Source organism: Halichoerus grypus, chromosome 8 (assembly GCF_964656455.1).
Source record: "Halichoerus grypus chromosome 8, mHalGry1.hap1.1, whole genome shotgun sequence".
In the NCBI taxonomy this organism is placed as follows: domain Eukaryota; kingdom Metazoa; phylum Chordata; class Mammalia; order Carnivora; family Phocidae; genus Halichoerus; species Halichoerus grypus.
In genome coordinates this window covers 32,108,197-32,127,258 of record NC_135719.1, presented here as the reverse complement: position 1 = coordinate 32,127,258, position 19,062 = coordinate 32,108,197, and the positions used below count along the sequence as shown (strand labels likewise).

General features: G+C 39.1%; 1 pseudogene; it reads right to left on the bottom strand.

Moving 5' to 3' along the window:
* Window positions 1–18,112: 18,112 nt before the first annotated feature.
* LOC144378910 (U4 spliceosomal RNA) lies at window positions 18,113–18,294 on the bottom strand (annotated as a pseudogene).
* Window positions 18,295–19,062: the final 768 nt, after the last annotated feature.

Genomic DNA, 19,062 nt, shown 5'->3' with positions numbered 1-19,062 from the left:
GTTAGGTGACAATTCTTTACAGGTTTCTTATGTTTCTTCATGTATTGTGAGCAAGGTGCTAACTGCCCTGATTACCTTCATTTCTGGACTACCCTTTTAGGAATGCTCATATAGTCAGCAGCCTTGGAAGACAGAAATAGTCTCTCTCTTTTTCTCTCTCTCTCCTTGGACCAAAGACCAGTCATTCTTACTGCACATTATAAATATTCTGAGTTTTTAAAATCAGAGCTCCTTTCCTGTAAGGCCACCCACTGCATGGGCAGGTGTCCTCTGGCTCTCAGTGCTACCAAGTAGGACTAGAGTTCACGGAAATGCTAATATCCTGGATACTGCTATTGTTGTAACACACCATCCTTCATCTTTGACCCAGGAGTCTTGTGTCTTCTGCCAGCATCCATGAAACAATGAAAGGCTGACATGTAAGCTTGCAAGTGTGGTGAAATTGCAGACCCTTCACGGTTCTTGACATATAAGAGAAACTGTTTAACTTTTAGCAATATGTTATTCCGTTAAAGAAAAAAAAATGGAAATGGGTTTAGCTTGACAGAAATGTGTAGAGAATTTTCTCTGATATTCTTTGATTTCCTTTTGAAAATTATACAGTCAATCCTAAAAGTTATAAAGAAGTCAAAATCTCAAGCACTAGATAAAGAAAGAAAATTGTGTTTATGATGCCCTTTATAACTGCTAATGGCCAAAAGTAATTCAGAAAAACCTTGAGTCTACAAATACAAGCACAATTTAGAATCAAATTTTGATATGGAAATGAGGAAAGTGGGAGGTAATTGTATGGAAAGTGTGTACTGTTGTTACACAGACTTTTAAAAATACATTTAATGTAAGATATCTTTTTTCTCCAAAAGTTTTATTACCTTGATTGTACATCAAATAATTGATGAAATTTTGGACTCAAAAGTTTTTAATTCTTTCTTTCAAAGATAATTTATTGTATCTACAAAAAATAATACTCATAACTTTAGACTCTAGATTGTTAAAGAGAAAAAGAAATAGAAAGGAAGCCTATGGATGTACCTGAAAAAAGTAACAAAAGAAAATTGGTTTAGATCAGAATGAAGTTTGGAAAGCGAGAAAATTCTCATTTTTCTTGTTGTTTGCATATTTCCATTTTTTTACCTTAAAATATAACACTAAGAATTTTTTTATGATTTGTTTTGTAATTTTTGGAAGCAGAATCACTCTTTGTTTCCTTTTCTCTTTTTACTTTGTACATACTTGAAATGATAAAGGAGCAGCCCATAATTCTTAAGCTATTTAGACCAGTTAAAAAAACCAAGTAGGCACCACACCAAAGCTGTTTCTTGATCTTCCCACAGTGAATAGTACTATTGTCCATGGGAAATGACTGTGATAATTTTCAGTCTTCCCTACAACCCTCCCTAGGCACCTTGCCCAGGTCATATGTGGCAGTAATCTATTCTATTAATAGACCATAAATTTACGTATCCCCATGTTGAACTGTACATAGTTGTACTGTATCTCAACAATACTGATGTTGATAAAAATTTCTGACTATTCATGTTATGGATAGCAATTCATGGCTTTCGCTTTTTTCTTGCTGTGAGGAATTAATAACCCTTGTTTTGTTGTATTCTTACTACTTTTGTTGTTTCTATCTCAAAGGCAATATTATATTTTGTTCATCTGTGTATTCTTTACTTCCTTATGTAGTGCTCTTAAATATTTATTTAATCAGTGATTGAAAGCCAATCAAAGAAAAATACATAATATAGTCAATTCTTATTCACAGTAGTTACAGCCTATAAATTTGCCACAAACACTGAATTACTGAATACTGAACTGCTGTGTCTAGGGGAAATACAGGGTGAGGTTCCTATGAGCCTCTGGTCACATTTTGTTAATAATCAATAGACAACCATGTATTCAACAGATAGTGTGTGTCTGTTTAAAGACACTTTATTAAATACGTACTGTTGATTCATTAACATTGAACTCATGGCCAACAACACTATAACTCATGCCTGAAGGAAGCTTATCTAGATTTTCTCTGTAAGGCACATCACAGCTTTCTTGCACTTCAGCATTACACTTGGGGACATTTTAAGCAGTGAAATTACCAAAAAGCACAAAAGTACAAAAAATGACACTGAATAGACCACAAAAAGGACACTTGTTTGCAATATGAGAGCTGAAGCAAGAAAGCAGATTGACATCTACTTCAACCTCACGTTGAAGGGATGTTGGGGACGTGTACATGGTGAGACTCAAATTTTTGCTTTTCTGTGCATGTCTGCAAATGACCATGAAAGCACTGAGGCTGTAGATTTGAGGGTGACAAATTTTAGTGAGTAAGAAAGTTTGCAAATACGGAACTTGCAAGTAACGAGGACTGAGTATATACATATTAATTGCCCTTCTGGTCACACTTAGTTTCCCAAAGCAAGGTTTGAACTTAAATTGCTTCTGAGATACAGGTCTCAGCACTGAAAACCCTGAGTTTAGGACCTTGTTATCAAGCATACATTTATTAAAATCCCAACATATATTTTACTGACTCTGTTTTCTCTATTATGCTTATGTAGCTCTATAGATTTTGGATGTATATTTCTCTATAGACAGCTTTGTTCTTTTTTTTTTTTTTCGTCTATGGAGTAAATGTTTAAAGTATATTTGTTTCTCACTATCTGCATACAGGGATCACCCTTTATTTTCATTTCCAAAGAAGAACACAGGGTGAACCATAAGCCAGACACATAAGCACCAAACACTTAGGAATTATAGCAGACAAGAAGAGCTAATCAGCACAAGTAATCACTCCTCAGAGCTTGGTGGAAAGAGGTGAAGCAGCATGGGAGATAATAGATTAACCAGTGTCCCAAGAGAACAAGTATCCCTGCAGATACACTGCATCATCTGAATTAGTAATTCAGATGAAAGCTTCTGAATTACTAAATTACAGAAAGTCTCTGAATTACTAATAGTTTACACTATGAAATAAGCTTTTTGTGGGTCAAAGAAATAGGTAATTTTATATGGTTACAGGTAATAATTAGAATGGGTTATAATAAGGCATAACAGAGAAAATAGTAAATGGGTGTGAGGCTTCCAATGCCAGTTATCCACAGAGGTGGTTTCCAGGGAGGTGATGAAAGTGGCAAAGGGGTGGAAATAAGGAGGGTGTGGTGTTTTTGTACAACATATAAACCAGACTCGCTACCGTACTGTTGAATCTTTGCTACAACTGAAATTTCTGCTATGATGACTCTGAATTGTTGGTGGGGAAGACGGTGAACTACCTGAGGGATGTCTGCAAACAGACATCTTGGTAACTGTGATTTGATAATGGTAACCATGCACCCTTTAACTGGAGATGGCTGTAAATTTGTAAGTAAATATACAAATTTACTTTGTGAATTGAGAGATAGATGACACATCTCTAAATATAATTTCACTTATTAATAGATCTCCATACACCTACACTTGTAATCCCAAGTGGGAAATCATTGCCAACATTGAACAAATGTTTGCTATGGTTAAAGCATCATTTTAAGATCTGGGGAGGATACAGAGAGGCCTAAGACATAATTAGGATTGGGATTAAAAAATAAATATCCTTTGGGATTTTAGATTCTGGTTGGAAACATGATATATGTTATAAAAATTAGAGAGGTCAGCACACTTTTTAATAATTTTTAGATTATGATAGCAAAGAACAATTCATTATTATTAGTAGTAGTTAATATTATATATTATAATTATATAATTATACTAAATATAATGTGTATTATAATTATAATATAAATATTATATTATAAAATAAAATTCAGTGTTTTGCTGTGGAATCCAGGTGTGTGGCCCGACTGCAGTGGTTACCACACTGTAAGGATTGCTCTGGTGTTTTGCTCCCACACAGACAGTCTCCAATGCTGACTGACCAGTGGAAGAGATGGGGTTTGGGTATCTAGACCACCTGAGAATTAAAGCAAAGACATCAGATGGAGAACCAAAACACCATCTTTTTACAGAATAACACTAAGTATGGAAGAATACTGGGAGTATTCTTAAATCAGTGGGCATGGGGACTTTTCAAACTGTACCCTAGAATAGACACCATATTCTCAGTCATCCCCATGGGTGAGGGGGGAGAGAGGAAGGGAAGAGGATAGACCCAAACTGAGCATTCTGGGTTTATCCTTCTGCAATTCAGAGTCAGATAAACCTCTCTTTCTTCCTCAGCACAGTAAGAATAAATGAGTGGGGGCAGGGAGGCACACCATCACTCCTCCTGTCAGATAAAGTCCTCAGTGCACAAATATCAGTGAAAGCAGAAGGGTATTTAACAACTTCAATTTCTATACACTGCAAATGGTCATAGAGGCACAAAAATATAGATTCAGGATCAAAGTTCAGGAGCAATAGAGTGCTGGTTTGGACACCACTGAACACGTAGGCCCTTCAAGTTACCAAAATAACAACCCAGGACCAAGCTTTCAGGGACACAAGTTCCACTCTCTCACTTGCCCTTTAATGAAATGCAATTTTCAATTATCTCAAGGACCCTGAGTTCTCAATGAAGTAGCAGAACTTCATGTTAAAATGCTAATTTCTACACATAAGTCATGGAGGTGGTGGCAGAAGAACTATGAGCTCCATAATTGCTGCTTACAGGATAATTAAGAGATTAATATTATGAAAGTTAATTATAAAATTATATTAATTAATTTTAATAGCCCAATGATCCTTCTGGAATTGATGTCTGAGAAGAATGTGGTCCCTAGAGAGGCCTACTGGGAAAAGCAGAGTCAGACTGACATTTTCAGGCCCAAGTGATGCCCTCTTTGGTCTGAACTGTAGTTCAGGCTACTCAGGACACATACAAGGGATGCACATAAATGTCTCAGATTCTTGGGCTGGTGGGGTGGAGTCGGGTGGGGAAGTAACAGCTGTTTCCAAAGGTGAATCGGTGGCAAGAAAATCCTTTCAAGGACCAAAAGGTAAGACTCTTTTTTTTTTTTAAGATTTTATTTATTTATTTGTGTGTGTGTGTGTGAGAGAGAGAGAGAGAGAGAGTACAATCAGGGGGAGGGGCAGAAGGAGAAGCAGACTTCCCGCTGAGCAGGGAGCCCAATACTGGACTCGATCCCAGAACCCTGGGGTCATTACCTGAGCCAAAGGCAGAGGCTTAACCAACTGAGCCACCCAGGCACCCAAAAGGTAAGACTTATGATAACTTTATAAACTTTATCAGCCTTACATTATACAAGTGGCAATTTTTTTTAATATCATGATGATCTTTCCTAAACGTAGGATTTGATGATGCATTCACTATCCAAATTACTGCAATAATGAACTGTCTTCTGGTCCATTTCTAATATAATTTTGAGATCTATGGCATGGAGAATTAGTTTAATGCTGAAACTCAATACTCTATCACAGGCCACAAGCTTTGGGTTTGCCCTGGTGATTGAAAGCATTCTCAGTGTGAAATCATCTGTAGTCTGTCTTCTTCCCTAAAATTCATAAATAAAGTTTTTTGAGGTTTGTTTTGAGGTTTGTTTCCAGATTAAGGAAAATCTTCAATTTTTCATTTTTCAAGGGAAAATAGATATATGGAAGCAAGAATAATAAGGGTCTGAGACATCATTGTGAAGAAAAAAAAAAGATTTGTTTATATGAAGCCAGTGATTTTGGCCTGTCACACAACACATGTCAGACATCTGAAAGAAGCGATGGTAGATGTAATGATTTAACACCTTGAGCCCATGTAATTGAAGAAGTGAGCACCCTAGGAGTAGTTAGGAGCATGGGCTCCGGAAAAAGATGAATTTTTTTTCTCCACTACTGGACCTTGAATTGGTGTGCTGGTGGTCCCCAAGACCACTCTCAGGTTCAACAATTTGATGGATGGACTCATAGGACTCAGAAAAATACTCAAGTTATAGTTTGTTACCATAGAAGGACACAGATTAAAATCAGTAAAGAGGAAATGCACATAGAATGAGGTCCAGAAGAAAAGACACAAGTTTCCAAGGGGAAATAGTTGTCTTCTCCATGTGGGGTTGCACAAGTGCTTAATTCTCCTGGCAATAATGTGAGACAGCACCTGCTAAGTGTTACCAACCAGGGAAGCTTACCCGAGCCGCAGTGTTCAGGTTTATTGGAGGTCAGTCATATAAGCATGCAGCAACCACAAGACTGGAGAGCCACTCAGTCTTTCACACCCTCGTAAGTGAAACTGACACAGCGTGCCCAAAGCCTCAGGCAAACAACAACAGACATAACCAGAAGTCACAATGTAAGTATAAATCCTCTGGTCATACTGACACAACTCGGTCCAGGGCCTCAGCCATACAAAACCCTCATCAGGCCCCAGAGGGCATCTCCAGGAGCCAACCAAGACCACTCCTTTCTTGGGAATGTGCAAAGTGTGAGTATCTAAGCCTGCTTAACCAACTCTTCATTGCAGTTATTCAGCCTCCCTGGGGCTTGGTGTCTTTTTGGGAAAACTGGGCGAATAAAAAATAGCCTCCTTAAAAGCTTGTCATGAGGATAAAATATATACATATACATGTAATGTGTTCAGAAACATGCCTAACTCATAACAAGAACTCCATGTGATCATTTTTAGATTTTAAAAAATCATACAAATTACATCCACTTTCAAGAAGATAGAGTATCGATTCATTTTCCTATTCCTCCCATTAAGTATAACTAAAACCCTGGAGATTATATATGAAATAATCACAAGAAGACTTTGAAAGGTGGAAAGCAAAAGGCAGTTAGGGACCAGGAGACCCAAGGAACAACACAGCAGTGAGTTCTCTAGGCTTACTTTTTGCCTCATATATCCTCAACTAAGAATTGAAGCTAGTGAGCCAGAAATGTCAATAGCTTTCCCAAGGAAAGCTGCCCTCTCTAACAAAACTGGCAGGAAAGGGGGAGCCTAGGAAGACAGATAACTTTTGGACAATAACCTCTCTACTGCAGTTAAACACTGTAGACCTCCATCCACGCAGGACAGCAAAGGCCAAGTGGGGGGCCTAAACTTCCACTCTCACCAGGTAAAATGAAGGGCCCAGTATCTTATCCCCACTGGGTTATTGTCAGAAAAGACCATTAGGGAACAGGGATGTTCATCTCTGATGAGTAGTAAATAGCCTCTTCCACCTCTCCCCCCACCATTGTGTCAGTGGAGACCATATGAGGAGTCTGGACTTCCTGGCCATCATGGTGGTATCAAGCACCTTTTCCAACTGGGGCTGTGTCAGAGGAGACCTGAAGGAGAGTAAGGACTTTCATTAGTGCCCAGTAGTAATAAGACCACACTACACCTCTCTCATCCCCATGAGGCCATATGGATAGCAGTAAAGGCAGTTATATGCATTCTAGCCAGGGTGACGTTAGCAGGGGTCTACTGTGGAGCAGAAATTCCTACACCACCCATTCATTACAAAGAGGCTTTCTTCTCCTCAATTGTCAATGGTGGCTGGAGGTGAAAATATCCCAAATTTTGCAAAAAACCACAAACCTGGAGAAACATGAGGCTGCATAGATCAGAAACAAGATGAACTTAAATAATCCACTCCAAGACCTATAACAGTCAAACCCCTGCAAACTAAGGACAATGAAAAGAATTTTTTTTGAAAAATGTGAAAAATAGCAATTTACTTATAGAAAAAAACAATTTGAATGACAACAGATTCCTTATAAGAAACTGTGGGAGCCAGAAGAAAGTGGTATGACATATTTTTATGTGCTAAAAGAATTATCAAGCTATAATTCTATATCTAGTAAAAGAGAACAGAGTCCAAAAATAACATTCATTCCAAAGAGAATAAAAAATTTGGAGCCTTTTTTTTTCCCCTTACCTGAATTAAAGTCCTTATTTCCTGCCTCAGGATTAATCTCTTACTAGAATTAATGAATATAGGAAAATCTAGACACTTCAGAAGAAACCAACTATTAGCCAAAATGGTATATTTACTCAAATCCTATGGCTCCACATGGCAATCACAGAACAGCTTGACAATGGTACGTTTCCCAAATTTGGAGATGACTTCACACCCTGCATTGTGTAAAATTGAGCTGCATTTAATTTATGTGATGCTTAATTTTCTTTTGTGAAAATTTGTTTAGGAAACTACTTCTATATCACTTACTTCTAACCTTCTTACATATGTACTTTTAAAACACGCCATGTTGTAAGGGGGAAACATCTTAAATGTCTGGACTAGTCTACTTGGATGAGTCTACACATTAGAGAGCTGCTCCTGCCAATGCAACAGTCACTGGCCACATAGGGCCATTTCAATTTGCATTTGGTAAAATTAAAATTCAGTCCCTCTGTTGCACTAGGTACATTTTGAGTGCTAAATCTTACTAACGCTCCCATATTGGCAGCAGAGATCCAGAACATTTCCATCATTGAAGAAGGTCCCAATAACAGTACTACTTCACCAAGGTATCTAGTTACTGTTATTTGGGACATAGTTTAAATGAATTGTGAATATTAGAATTAAGTATCTAAAATGTATATCAAAGTTACCGCATAGAAAAAAAATCTAGCTTTGTTTCAATATTCTCCAACTTTTCTTAATATCTCAGTCTCTTTGTCAGAAAAGAAGTGCCCAGAGAGTGCAGATCATTGTACTTGAAGGAGAAAACCAAAATAAAGCCTTAGAAAACTTAAAATATAAAGTACACATATTTGTTTAAGTTGTCCCTCTCCAAAACCCAACCACAAGCCGTCTACACACACACACACACACACACACACACACACACACACACACACACACATAAATAACAAGCAAAATTCAAGGTCCCCAAAGTTGTCTGTGGACTTTGTTTAAATGTTAATAACATTTAATTGCAAGGTTTGCGTGTTTCTCTTGTTATCTAAAATGCGTTCATGGTGCCCTCATGCAACTGTTTTAGAACTGGGACTGTATTTAGCACACAGATTTAATTGAATAATTGTATACAACGCCCTAAACAAGTATGCTTGGAATGAAATTATTAACATTAATTTCAGTAATTAGTTGTGACTATTTCTGCTTTGTGGAGGCATCTTTTGCTTAAGTGACAAGATAAAATATTCACATAAAGATGGTGATACAGGGTTACTGGGATTCACTGTAGGTCCAGAGTTAGGAAACAGCCCTAAATGCAGGAAATCTTCAGGCAGAGTATCAGCATGTGCCTCATTATAAAGGAGAAAATCTAAAAGCTGGTGAAGCTATAGAACCAAATCCAAGAATGCACTGCATCCTTGATAAGAGATGGAGAGGCGGGGGTGCCTGTGTGGGTCAGTCGTTAAGCATCTGACTCTTGCTTTTTGCTCACGTCAAGATCTCAAGGTCCTGAGATCATGTAGCGTGGAGTACGTTTAAGATTCTCTCTCTCTGGGTCGCCTGGGTGGCTCAGTCGTTAAGCGTCTGCCTTTGGCTCAGGTCATGATCCCAGGGTCCTGGGATCGAGCCCCACATCGGGCTCCCTGCTCGGCGGGAAGCCTGCTTCTCCCTCTCTCACTCCCCCTGCTTGTGTTCCTTCTCTCTCTGTGTCTCTCTCTGTCAAATAAATAAATAAAATATTAAAAAAAAAAAAAATTTCTCTCTCTCCCTTTCCGTCTGCCGCTCCCCCATCATACTTCCTAAATAAATAAATAATAAATAAAATCTTTAAATAAAAAAGAAAAAGAAATGGAGAGGCCACATTGACTGTCCCTCCGCATTCTGCCCTGGTATATACCACTGCTCACCTTCAGTATAATGGATTCCCAGTGATTTCTTTATTTTTGGTTAGGTCAGTGGTTCCCAAGCTTTAGTGTGCTCAAGCATCAAGTGGTGAACTTGTTAAAATGCAGTTTCCTGAGCTCTATCAACAGAGATTCTGATTCACTGGCTTGATGTTAGACCCAAGAATCTGCAGCTTGAAAAATACCCCATATTAATAAATGTAGGTATTCCAAACACACATGGATCAGAAACACATTGTACTTATTCTTTGAAAAACATGAACCAAAGTCCCTTTTCCTTCATAGATCCTCTAATCTAAATTTTGAACTATTTTTTATACAATGGATAATAACACAAATTAGAGAATCAGGCAGTCTAGGATTAATCTACATCTCTTTTGGCATTAACCTTGGACAAATTACTTACTGTTTTAAATACTGAGTTTACCCTCAATATTGTTGTAGTTCGTAGTTGTTCTTGTTATTACAATGTACCTTCAGTGGCCATCACCAGTTTAGACACATACACACAGTTTTTATTATGACCTTGCTTGTGGCAGAAGAATTTCTTCTGTAGGATCCTGTTGGATTTATAGCCCAGTAACCACTAGGGTCACAGAGTTATTGTCATCCTTTCTGTAGTTTTAGAATTGTTACCCTTTTCTCTTTTTCTCTTCTCCCACTCCTTTTTCTTTCTTTCCTCCCTTCTTTCCTCCTTCCCTCCTTCCCTCCCTTCCTGATAGTTCTAATTCTAATGTTTATTCTTAAAACTATAATTTCTCTCATGTTCCCCCAAAATACCATAAAAATATATATGCAATCTGTTAGATTCAAATGAGAAATTTTATTTCTGGAGGTTTTCATTCTAACTTTGGGCTTATTGAACTAGGATCATTTTATTGACACAAATTTTTAAGGATTTGTTAAAGCTCTTAGCAATGACTTTCCTGGTAATTGCATGAAAAGAAAACTATCCTAAATGCCCAACTGCAGCTCACAAATATTATGTCTGCATCACTTCCTGATATATTTTTAAATACAATATTCATAATGTTAATTTTTAATCAAGTTGAATACTATGAAATTGGTCTGTTTTATATTTATTGAAAAATGCTTTTACTTAATTTTTGCTTTGGTCCAACTGTTAAATCATTTTTTTGTCCATTTATGCCAGAATCTCGAATAATTTGCTAATTAAAGGTCTAAACCTCATCTCAGGTAATTGATTCACTACAGAAAATGGAAGAAAGATGTGATATAAATAGCAATGCATTCTTGATACCCTTTGGGTTCTCTTTTAATTGATATCAGCACATCATCTGCCAAAGCTGGATGGCATAGTGGGTTCTTCCTCTGGGCATGCACATATGTTCATGGATCACGTAAATATACTACGTGATAATAATGTAAGCTCCCCTAATTGAATTTCAACCAAGAGAGCAGTTATAGGGGATAAGCAACCCATATTTGGTTACTCTATTTCCTATTAAACAAACAAACAAACAAGGGAAAACATTGGGAAAATGGCTAACCAGACCTGAGATGAAAGGTTCATGACCCAATTTTTTTCATTTGCTAAATAACAGTCTGGATTAGAAAAAAGCCTAGAACCCTGTGTCCTGATCTATTGAAACTAATGACCAACCTAAAATCAGAATTTCTTATTTTTTCATGAGTTATATTGACATTTATTTATTCATTATTTCATTTCTTTAGTCAACAAATTTGAATATATTTTATGTGCCTACCAAAGGTGATTGAAACAAAAGCCCTCTGGGAGCTCATAGTCTAGTCCAAGAGAGAGGCTACTAGAGTTCCAAAGCCATGTAAGGAAAAATAGTGAAACCCAGAGCATGGCACGGATTTCAGACATCCAGATACTCGATTTATCGTGTGAGGTACTTAGGCACCACCGTGCCTTTGCTCAAATTGAACTCAATTCCTACAGCCACCTTCCTGGACTTATGCAATAGATGAATTTAAACTTGTTCTTTGACAACTCGTTCAAATATGACCCTTTCTCTGAGGCCTTCGTTCATCCTTCTTCCTTCACCAGACTTTCCACACTACCCCCAACCTCCCTCCAAGCAAAATCTATCATTCCCTTCTCTGAGCTCCCCAAATGTTTGGAACATGCCTCTGTAGAGCAGCCACTCCATTTTATTACATCTGTGGCTTCTATTTGTTTCTCTGAATAGAAGATGACCTTCTGGAAAGATGAGACTAGCCATTCCATGTCCTTGCAAAGCATCTGGTCTACTGTAGATATTGAAAAATATGTCTTGGATTATATTGACTCAAACAGGAGAAAAGCCGTTGACTGTGGGCTGCTCTCCACCCTCCGTGTCAGCCCCAGCACCACCTGCCTTCTTGTCTCTCTAAAGTGCTGCAGGGTGATTTTACAGCAAGGAATAATAACAGGTAGCCCTCTTGTGGATGAGTGTGATATGAACCAGTTCTCATTTTTGTGAAAAACAGAAAAAGCTTCCTGATCAGACGCACATGGTACTTTGCCACCACACTTCCTGGGACTATGCCACCTTTACGTTTCAGTGCTGACCCCTCACAGGAATCCTGGGGCGTCACCCTGTGAGACCTGTGTCTGTTAGCTTGCCTGGTGCCTGGACTTCCAGATAAATAGAATTTTTTGGCTACAGGGACATTTTTCTGTGCTTTGGTCAAGAAATTCCATGGCTATGACACTGGAAAAGCAGCAGCTTTGGTGGTGATTAGCAACTTCAGTCTGTTGATAAGAGCTGTGTATGAAGTCTCTCATGTTCTAAAACGCAGCCACAATCAGAGCTGTGTGTTATAAATTACCTCAGATCAAATAGAATACCAAATTTAAATAGAGAACCTAATTTACTGGACCAAACTGTCCCTAAAATTCAACATAAATACTTCACCTCAAGCTCATCACTTCTTCTTTCAGGTTATTGATAATACAATGCAAGAAACAGTATGTTTTTTCTTACCTTTAAGGCCTCTCTTTCCCCTTTGGAATATTCATCTTTTTACGCCACAGGAAAAAAATTGTTGGAAAAAATTAAATTGTAACTTATGAATTCTGGGCATGTTTCAGTGTAAAAGGAAAATCACTGCACATTTTGGGCAGTAAAACGAATCTGAAGTCTGTCACACGTGTAATTGTCTCCTAGGAGACCCAAGCATAAATCATCACCATGGAGACCACTTCAGCCTTCACTGCTTGAAATCATTAGCATGGATAATCAGCTGGGCTTTGTTTTGGGGGAAGAAAGACTATAAATACCTGGCCAAGCCTTACACACTATGACAGAAGTGGTGTGCCTGAGGGTGAGCTGTGGGATGCAGTGATTCCAAGTCTCTCCGGGATCGTGGGTGCGAAATCTCACGGGCTGTGCTCTTAAAACACCTCTTGCACCCAACAACAGATGGGGATGGTCGCAGAAATGCAACAGCACCTACGGAAGATAGCAGATAGGCAGCCATTGCAGGAGAGAGAATTCACTTGAAAGCGAGATTGGGAAGATGCCTACCCAGAAGCAGCCCTTCTTTTGTTTGCCATGTCTGACCTTCCCCCTTCTCTGAATGCTTCCAAGTTGGGGCGGCCCTAGTTAGAAGAGGGGCCCACCAAGATGCAGTAATGCTCCAGGGCTGGCTAAGAAGAAGAAAATAACACATGATGTTCTGTTTCTTGTTTAAATTTCCCAAAACTCAATTTTTACTTAATAACAACAAAAATAATCATATGAACAATTCTAATAATCACAATAATTAAAGCAACTGCTTACTGAGTCCCTCCCTTATCAGAGCTAGGCATGGAGCTAGGTGTTCTAGATGTTCTTTCACCAGCCCGGGGAGACCCGGAAATGGGGCTCTGCTGCAGCCCTACCCTCTGCAGCCTGCCCTACCTTTATTGATCACAGTGGTTGCAGCACACCAGCCATATGCAGAGAATGGTAACCATGTCAAGAAAATATCTTGACAATGTTTCCTAAAGGGAATACTGGCAATGTTGCCTGGTAAGCCACTCCCAGGGACTGGTTTGTTGAAGGCTGGAAGATGAGAAGGAAAAGGAAGACATGAATTTACCTAAATAAATAAATAAATAAACAAATAGCTTTTAAAATAAGTGCATTTAGCAAGGTCACAGAATACAAGGTTAATATGCAAAAATCAATGAAGGGATAAATATGATGGAAGAGGTTCAAGACATGCACATTTAAAACTATAAAGCATGACTGATAGAAATGATCAAAGACAAGGAAATCAAGAGATACGTTTACAGATTGGAAGATGAAATATTGTTAACATGTCAATTCTCTACATATGGATCTATACATTGAACTCAGTGCTAATCAAAATGCTAGATATCTTTTTTTATAAAAATTGTAAGCTGATGAAGTCCCAATAGTTCATTTTTGCCCTTGCTTCCCTTGCCTTTGGCGATGTTTCTAGGAAGAAGTTGCTGCGGCTGAGGTCGAAGAGGTTGCTGCCTGTATTCTCCTTTAGGATTTTGATGGACTCCTGTCTCACACTGAGGACTTTCAACCATTTTGAGTCTATTTTTGTGTGTGGTGTAAGGATATGGTCGAGTTTCATTCTTCTGCATGTGGCTGTCCAATTTGCCCAACACCATTTGTTGAAGAGACTATCAGCTTTTGCACAGCAAAAGAAACAGTCAACAAAACCAAAAGACAACCGACAGAACGGGAGAAGATATTTGCAAATAATATATCAGATAAAGGGCTAGTATCCAAAATCTATAAAGAACTTATCAAACTTAACACCCAAAGAACAAATGATCCAATCAAGAAATGGGCAGAAGACATGAACAGACATTTTTCCAAAGAAGACATCCAAATGGCCAACAGACACATGAAAAAGTGCTCAACATTGCTCAGCATCAGGGAAATCCAAATCAAAACCTCAATGAGATATCACCTCACACCAGTCAGAATGGCTAAAATTAACAAGTCAGGAAACAACAGATTTTGGTGGGGATGCGGAGAAAGGGGAACCCTCCTACACTGTTGGTGGGAATGCAAGCTGGTGCAACCACTCTGGAAAACAGTATGGAGGTTCCTCAAAAAGTTGAAAATGGAGCTACCATATGATCCAGCAATTGCACTACTGGGTATTTACCCCAAAGATACAAATGTAGGGATCCAAAGGGGTACATGCACCCCAATGTTTATAGCAGCAATGTCCACAATAGCCAAACTGTGGAAAGAGCCAAGATATCCATCAACAGATGAATGGATAAAGAAGAAGTGGTATATATATATATATATATACATACACAATGGAATATTATGCAGCCATCAAAAAGAATGAAATCTTGCCATTTGCAATGACATGGATGGAGCTGGAGGGTATTATGCTGAGTGAAATAAGTCAATCAGAGAAAGACATGTATCATATGACCACACTGATATGAGGAATTCTTAATCTCAGGAAACAAACTGAGGGTTGCTGGAGTGGTGGGGGGTGGGAGGGATGGGGTGGCTCGGTGATAGACATTGGGGGAGGTATGTGCTATGGTGAGTGCTGTGAATTGTGTAAGACTGTTGAATCACAGACCTGTATCTCTGAAACAAATAATACATTATATGTAAAAAAAAAAAAAAAAAGAGAGAAGAAGATAGCAGGAGGGGAAGAATGAAGCGGGGGAAATCGGAGGGGGAGACGAACCATGAGAGACTATGGACTCTGAAAAACAAACTGAGGGTTCTAGAGGGGAGGGAGGTGGGGGCATGGGTTAGCCTGGTGATGGGTATTAAAAAGGGCACATACTGCATGGAGCACTGGGTGTTATACGCAAACAATGAATCATGGAACACTACATCAAAAACTAATGATGTAATGTATGGTGATTAACATAACATAATAAAAAAAATTGTAAGCTGATCCTACAATTTATATAAAAATGAAAAGAACTTAGAATGGCCAAACAATTTTGATGAAAGAGAACAAAATTAGGGAAGGTACACTAACAGATTTCAAGATTTACTAATCAAGACAGTGTGGTATTGGCATAATAGGCATGTAGATTAATTCAGCATGATGGATTGGCCCAAAATATAATCACATGTGTAGGGTCAGTTGATGTTTCAATAAAGGTGCTAACATAATTCAATAAGGAATAAATGGTTGTTTTTTTTGGAATAAATAGTTTTTGAAGAAAGAAACAAAGAAAGGAAGGAAAGAAGGAAGGAAGGGAGGAAGGGAAGAGAAGGGGAGGGAAGGAGGAAAGAAATGGCTTGTAAAGATAAATGTTGAATTATTGGTCACTGTGTAGCAGGCAGGCATAACATTCCCTTTAGATTCAGGACAGTTGACACTCAAGTTATATACATAATAACAGGAAATGTGTTTTCTGATAATCTATTTTTATTCATATAAGTTTGGATGCTGACAGTATTTAAACATATTTCTAACCCTTTGAGAGCTTATTTGGTGAAGACTTAATAGGTCTTCCACTTTTCTTGAACTCCTACAAGCACTTTTCCAGATGTACAGTTCTCTTTGAGAACTCATATGGACCTCCTCCTCCATGATGCTTTCCAGACTTCACAGTCACCTCTGCCCACCCCAGCGACTACTGTGCTTATGTGGTACTTAGTGTGCCCTGGTTTCACTTACCCAGTCCTGACTTCTCATGGGAGAGTTGTGCACATAACTGCTTTCCCATCTGGCTTGGAGCTCCTAGTGGGAAATGCATCTGTGAGATTTAACTTCGAGTACTCCTTTCATTCATTCATCTATTCATCCATTCAAAAAAATGTTTATCAAGCACCAAAGAGCCAAGCATTGACAACACAATGCTGAAAAAGACTAGTGGGCTCCCTGGGAGAGAGGCAATGAAGTTGACAAACAAGAGGTTCAAAGGAGCAATGGCCTGGCTCGTGCTTTGAGGAGCAGGGGCCTGCTGCAGCCAACAGCCAGGGAGAGCCACCCTGAAAGACAACAAGAGTTTAGCCCTGCAAAGAGGCAAGGAGAAAAAGCAAAGCATCTAGTCTGAGGGAAGAGTGAATGCAAAAGCCCAGAGGGGGTCCGTGGATCGGGACTGTTCTAGAAACTGGGGACAGACCAACATGGCAGAGGTTAGTATGAGAAAATGTGGATGGGATCCAGGTGATGAGACTGGCAAGGAGCTTGGACTCTACTCCAGGTGTAATGAAGAGCCAGCAGAGGGTGTTTGGCAGGAGGGTCACCATGGCATTTACATTTTGAATAGGGTCACTCTAACCTTTCTTAAGGGGTTGAAGGAAGGCAAGAAAAGAACCCATTCAGAAAATTTTGACCACAGTTTTGCCAGACTGTGAGAGTTTCATGCCTCAGTGCAGCTGTTATTAAGTCCCTGGAACCAGGAAGTCAGAAGGAAATGATATCATCACACCAAACCTGGTTTGGGTCTATATTTAAAATGGGGAAAGAATCTGACAGAGCAGAGCTGTCTAACTGGTGTGTTTGCAAAAACTCATGTCGTAAAGGGGTGGCAAGTGTGCCTTGAAAGTGGCTCCCCTCAACCCTCAAAGAGGTTGTATGGAATCTAAGGTTGCAGGAGCCCCAAGCTCATGCCATTTAGTCACAGCAAACTCTGTTGTCACCCCCCGCCGCCATGCCAGGCTAATATTATCCCCTTCTGCATGTGCTATGATGTAAAATTATCTGGAGGCATGACAGAGAGCTCTACTTCTCTAAGAAGGTTCCTTGGAAATCTGTTCCTGGGAAGTGGTTTTGGGAGAGTAAGAGGCTTCTACAAGAAAATAAGCTCAGGAACATTTGGATGCTGCATCCTATACACACCTTTTGGAGATTTACAATGCATTACCATACCAGAGACACAGAAAGCTCTCAGGAAAAGGCCCTTTCTTAACTTCCTTTAACATGGAATTTCTCAGACATATTTTACCACAGGGTCAATTTTTAATTATGTAATGCATATTAATATTCCATAGTATACACATTAGGAAATGCTGTTATAGTTTTTCCTAGAGCAGTTGAGATGGGTAGAAGGCTTTTGGAGGAATAGAACAGAGAAACATGGAGAACAGAAACACAATCTCCAGAAAAAATAAAAAATAAAACAACCAGAATGAATGATTATATAAAATATGTATAAATAGATCCACTAAAAAGTATGCATTTTCAAAGCATGTTCCTACTGAGGTCTTTTGTTGTCACAACTATTGTGAGATAGGCAAGACAAGAATTATCACAGTTTAGGGGCGCCTGGGTGGCTCAGTCGTTAAGCGTCTGCCTTCGGCTCAGGTCATGATCCCAGGGTCCTGGGATCGAGCCCCACATTGGGCTCCCTGCTCCGCGGGAAGCCTGCTTCTCCCTCTCCCACTGCCCCTGCTTGTGTTCCCTCTCTCGCTGTGTCTCTCTCTGTCAAATAAATAAATAAAATCTTTAAAAAAAAAAAAAGAATTATCACAGTTTACAAAAGGACAAGGCTCAGGAAAGAACTGGCTTGCATAGAGTGAGGTTCTTAGTAAAAGAAGATGAACCTTGAATCTGACTCCAATTAGCAATGATCACACCTTGGATAAACCTCACTGGCTATGATAATGCCGCTGCAACCCAAAGTTCTTTCTACTACAGCAGACTGCTTCCACATGCCACTGAAGTGCTTAAGGATTTCTAAGGAAATTGTCAGAAATAGCACTGAACAGGTTCCTTGAACCTACAAAATAACTCCATCGAAAGAATGACATCCAATTCAGCATAGGTTGCAAGTGCTGTCTGTTTGGACAATGTTTCATTTATTCATTTGGGGTGGTGGGCACCAAGTGAAGCCAAAGCATGTATATCATTCAATTTAAACAACTAGGAGTAATCATTACTACCCTCAAAGGCAACTAAAATGGAGAATTTCCTTAGCAGGATCTTTGGTTTTAGGAAGACCTGTCTCAATTTTAAGGCTGTCTTGCCTATACTGTTCAAATGTCAATGTCAGGAGGAAGTGCTGGCTCTCATACACACAAACATCACACATCTCATATGGATCAATAAAGGTGAAGTGTCTCCAGCCACATAAAAAGCTGGTTAGGAGGGGCGCCTGGGTGGCTCAGTCGTTAAGTGTCTGCCTTCGGCTCAGGTCATGATCCCAGGGTCCTGGGACTGAACCCTGCATCGGGCTCCCTGTTCGGAGGGAGGCCTCTTCTCCCTCTCCCACTCCCCCTGCTGTGTTCCCTCTCTCACTGTCTCTCTGTCTGTCAAATAAATAAACAAAATCTTAAAAAAAAAAAAAAAAAAAAAAAGCTGGTTAGGAAAAGAGCTGGTAACCAGGTATAATTTGCCATCTGTTGTTGGGGCGGGACATCTCCTGATGAAATTTCAATGAATGATTGGTCTGT